General features: G+C 41.3%; 1 protein-coding gene across 2 annotated transcripts in view; it reads left to right on the top strand.

Moving 5' to 3' along the window:
- Positions 1-986: 986 nt before the first annotated feature.
- Positions 987-5,421, top strand: part of LOC101858052 (protein FAM43A) — a 54,773-nt gene continuing 50,338 nt past the window's right edge. Inside the window, exon 1 of one of the 2 annotated variants that reach the window (XM_005105277.3) lies at positions 987-1,404. The gene's annotated coding sequence lies outside the window, so the exon portion shown is untranslated. The remainder of the gene's footprint in view (positions 1,405-5,421) is intronic. The other variant, XM_005105276.3, reaches the window with a different exon arrangement.

Consider the following 5,421-nt stretch of genomic DNA (forward strand, 5'->3'; position numbering starts at 1 on the left):
TTTAAGGTTTTCTAAGAGACGGGAACCTTCTATTTAATTTTGATCTCTTATAGGATCAAACCATATTGTGCGTCTGTAGTGTAACGGTTAGACATTTTGCCGTTGTACACATGAGACCCGAGTTTGAGTCCCAAGTGGTGAGAATAATCAACGAATATCTCAGTCCTTCACTTGGAATGTTATAAATATATCCCTCTCTGTCCAGGCTGATCTTAACAGGTAAGGTCGACACCAGATCCTACACTATGATTTAAATTTTGTCGATGGAAGCGTGAAACATCCACACACATCCACACACACACACATACACACACACACACACACACACACACACACACACACACAAAGAGAAAAATCAAGTCAAGTGGATGTGGAGCTATGAATATCACCAAGCAGTTCAAATACGCGGTGCTAAGCATTCAAACCAGGATCATTTGCATCGCAGCCCAGCACTATAGCCTAAAACCAACTGAACTGGTGGTGCGCCTTTAGATTATCCCAGAAACAATTCCATTGCACCTTCTAGTGCTATTTCTGGTCTTTAAATCTACATAATATGTGTTTTTCCAAGTGGGCTTCCAGTGGACCCCCCTCCCCTCCCACACACGCAAAAAAACACCCCAATTTACAAAAAAAAACAACTAAACACTGCAGACATAAAAGACAAAAAAAGGAAAAAACAACAATCAACCAAACAAAACAAAACAACAAACCAAAAAAACAACCCAACCCAAAAGTGAAATGGATATCCCGACATAACTTTTTTGGGTTTTTTTAAAAACAAACCAATACATAACATTATGTATTGCTAATAATAACCGCGCGAATACGACTGAAGGTAGATTCAGCCTTAGCGAAGTTGCGTGCTTATTCTGCTGAACTCCACTTCCTGTGCACAGCGAGCAATTGTCGGTCCACACTTGCAGAGTACGCAATACGTCTATGGTCCCCCTCTCTCCGACTGCTCTCAGCTCTCGTCCGAAACCTGTGCCAGTGTGTGCTGTGTAGCCCCACTCGTGCTGTGTCAGTGTCTGCCAAACACCGAGCGGGCCACCAAGTCGCGCGGCGCTTGTCACCACTCTCCTACCTGTCGTGTCGTTCGGCTTTCGTTCATCGGCCAGTTGAGAGAAGTGAGAGGGGCACAGCTTGCAGTCCTCTCTGCCTTGCCTAGTCCTCGTACCTTCTACTTTCTGCTTCTCTAAAGTTGACAGTCAACCCACGAAACAGAAGGTAGTGTTGGAAAGTGCGTGTAGTACACACCTTCGCGAGAGGAGGAAAAGTATTTTCTAAGAGCCGGTGAGGAAGAGGAAACAATCGTGAATATTCTCGGCCAGTGAATTTATTCTGCTGTCTCGTCGCAAGACAGATGGAGTGTGTAGGTCCCTGTGATCTTCTGACATGTGAGTGAGTTATTTCTGTCTTTGTTTATGAAGTTTTCTTTCATTTTCTTTCAGTTCTTTTTTGGTTTTGTTTTGTTTCCAATGTCCCTTTCTCTTAACCCTTATGCAATAATAGCCTAGATCTATCTAGAGCTTGTTTGGTCTTGTTGAACCCTGTCAAAGTCTGTCAACAAAGAGAAGAGGTTCAAGTTCACGACCACACGTAATCACAAACTTACACATGATTTTGATTGGCAGTTTCCAGGTCGTTAAGTTTTCGATACAGACACGATCTATGAAAGGTGTTCTGTAGTTGAGATAGGGCGATTGCGTCGGTTCCCACGTTATATTGATCTAGAGATCTACGTCCTACATTATAGTTATAGATGTAGTCATTGTGAGTCATTGAGTTAAGGGGGAATGCTGGGTTGGAGGTCAGGTTTCGTTGTTGATGTAAGGTGAATTAAGTCCATTGTTGGCTGTAGGCCTGTTCGTTGAAAAAGAGAGGTCAGGGGATGGGGGACACAAGGACCCATTATCCTTTTTGTAATCTGAGATCTTGAATCCCAGCTCTCTTTACTTTGTAAAAAAAAAAATCAAGCTTGACCTAATAGATCTAAATTCTATCTAGATTAGAATACGTGTATTACATATAGAATCTAGATCTAGATAATCTAGATCTAGATCTAGAGATCCAGTCTTAATCAAGAACAACGGCCTCTGATCTAGATTCTAGAGTAGATCTAAACATCTAGATTAATCTAGATGTAGATCTAAATATCTAGGCCCCTACGTTTCCTTTCAAACTCCATTCGAGAAAGTTGGAGATTTTCCCAAATCTTTATGTTTTCTCCACATTTGCTGGATTCGGGTTGGGCCTAATAAGTTTAGTATTAGGGTAAGATGACACCCTAGCCTACTTTAAAACCATACCTTTACCCTAACCCTTAGGGTTCCTTACCTTAATACTCGAATCCAGCAAAGTAGATGAGTCAGTGAGTTAATGGGAAATTCTGGTTTGGAGATCGTCTCGAGGTTGATGGATGAATTCAATGATTGTTGCCTGTAGGCCGTTTCGTTGAAATAACCCGGGGGGAGGGGGGGGGGCGCTAACCTTCTAATGCGAATCCAGCGAATGTGAATAAAACGTGCAGTGCAGAAGAACATGCGCTTTTTTTAAACATAATTCCTGATTAGGAAGTAAAAAAACTGTACATGGTTAAGTCTAAGTTGTAGATCTAATTAATTGTTACCTGGGAGCCACTCCTAGTGTACTGTTACGTTACGTAGACGTTGTCACTTGCTACGATTTTGCAACAGTTCCCAGCAGCTGATCCGGACGTTAGTCACTGTAAGTGAGGTCAGGATCTCGAGCGAGATTATGTATCTAGAAATTAGCATGTCCGCACCTTGTTTCTGGTCATGAGGAGGCTTTTCTTAAGCTTTATGATCAGGTCAATTTTAGTGGGTGGTCAGTTGGTGCTTCAGTATGATTTTCTCCTTCTTTCCTATCAAGCATCTAACATCTATGTCTTTCCTACTTCTTTTCTTTGGTTGTGACCTGTTTGTGTTGCAAGTGCAGAAAAAACTCTCACCAGAACTTACAGGTCAGTTTTGTTATCATTCCTCTTTACCTTTAGTTGTCACAGTTACAGGAGCCCAAATTTTGAGGGTGGCATGTGAGACTTCTTTTCTTTTTTTTCAGTAGATTTTAAACTTATTCGTATTTTCTAATGACTCTTCCGCAGCGCAGATTAAAATAAAAACAAAAGACAAAAACAAAAACAAAACACAGCTATTGTAGTTTCAAGTGCATAACGTGCATATATCGTTTTTAGAAGGGTTAAGTCCACAAGTCTGTGCGGATACATTTAAAGTTGCACGTCAATTTACTGATTAGGTTTCGAATACAGTGTATTACCACTGCATCTTTTTCGAAACTACCCTATTTATGAAGGTTCTCTCTGCAAAGTGGGAGTGTTTCTGAAGGATAACCCCATAACATAGTTCGATCTCCACGTACGGGAGATGTACCGAGCAGTTCATCATCGTCCAGCTGTTCATGTTCTAAGTCCAACATTAAGTAATTTTCTTAAATTAATAGCACCTTTTATGTGGTGTCGATTGCATGTGCTCGAGAAATAGCCTAGATTGTTGAAATTCAAATTCTAAATGTTTTTTTTTTAACAGGAAAAGATAGGCCTTCTTAATTTAGGTACGATTCTTGAAAAAAAAAACGTTCTGGCCTTAGAACAGTTGAACTACTTGTCATCGTTATTCGTCTCCCATCCCTAATCCCAATCACACTGGGATTTCGTTCCCACTCAGACAGGATTGGCCGTTACAGATAGTGCCGACCTCGGACTAAATATTGTGTCGATGGCAGTGGCGGTGGGTAGTGAAGGGCTCACGGGCTTGAGCCCCTACCCCTCCCAACTCTATCCCAAAGTAAATGAAAGTTTCTCCACAATGAAATTAGCTGTTAAAACCGTTATGACCGCTCGCAATGAACGCAGAGTGATCAACTTTGCGACTTGCTCGCTTATCCAATCACTGTTGTCACCGCTTACAACTATAGTATCCCAGAAGCCAATCAAATGTCTTTAGGGCTAAGCAAAGATCAGCCCTTTTCCCACAGCCCGTCCTTAATGAAACTCTTCTTGTAAAAAGGTAGAAGACTGGGAAAAAATAACACTGTACCGAGGGCTCACGCTCTCCTAGCCCTGACAATGGGGTGAAAGTTTACGACACACTTTCCCCCACTGACACAGATACCTATGCGCTCATTGGTTCTTTGTTGGGTGCGTTCAACTTTCTCGACTACACGGCCTAATCCAGCTCATAGAAGTATAATGTTTGAAGTGCTGTGTGAGCATGTTTGTGTTTGGCCCGCTGAGATTTAACAGTTATAAATCTGGTCGAACTACTTGTAAGGCAACGTTTTCATCACACGAAAACTAATTAGAGGAAATTTGGAGGTGAATCGGCTTCGTCCCCACCATCAACAAGAATTTAACTAAGAACAAAGAGATGGAAAACAAAGGCAACTCTTCTCGTTTGAATGGTTCTCAAACTGCCGTGGCTTACCGTGGGTATAGACAAATCATCACTATTTAATTCTTATTGCTTGCTATTTGGTGGTCAAGAACTGGAAGCAACCTAAGCCCCACCCAAATTTTGGTCCACCCACCGCCACTGGTCGATGGGAGCATTTGTTTTTTTTTTGTTTGAATACAGATGAGCAAATAGACACAACAACGTTTATTTATTGCACAGGAAAGAGTAATGTAGATAGACAAAAACGACAGGGATAGAAAAAAAGTAAGCAGTAAGCAAGACTTAGCAGTGTGGTGCCCTCCCATCACCCACAAGAGATTTTTAAAATTATGATAACACCACCAATCTTGCATGATGATGATGATGATGATGATGATGATGATGATGATGATGATGATGATGATGATGATGATGATGATGATAATGATGACGATGATGATTATTATTATTTACTGTTTTCGCGAGTATCGTTTAGGAAGGGCCCGTGTTAACAATTTATCTTGTACGAATGTATTTGTGAATGCCATGTCGTATACATGTCTGTGTATACTAATTTGTGTTTACACTCTGGCTTAACAAATCGCTCTCTTTCTCTCTCTCTCTCTCTCTCTCTCTCTCTCTCTCTCTCTCTCTCTCTCTCTCTCTCTCTCTCTCTCTCTCACTCTCTCTCCCTCTCTCACACACACGTGCACGCACACACATGCGAGCGCAAATACACACACGCGCACACACATGCGCACGCAGGCACACACGTGCACACAGGCACGCGTATACAAAAACGCACTTACACACATACATACTTATAATGTTTAAATATTTTGTAGTCTTTTCGCAAGCAACTAAAAAAAAAGGTGAAAACGAATTAAAGTCAACCTAACCCCGGAACCTTCCTTAGACAACAACAACAACAACATAACAACAGCAACAACAGCAACAATAATAATAATAATAATGATGATGATGATGATGATGATGATGATGATGG

The sequence above is a fragment of the Aplysia californica genome, unplaced genomic scaffold (assembly GCF_000002075.1).
Source record: "Aplysia californica isolate F4 #8 unplaced genomic scaffold, AplCal3.0 scaffold00461, whole genome shotgun sequence".
Classification (NCBI taxonomy): domain Eukaryota; kingdom Metazoa; phylum Mollusca; class Gastropoda; order Aplysiida; family Aplysiidae; genus Aplysia; species Aplysia californica.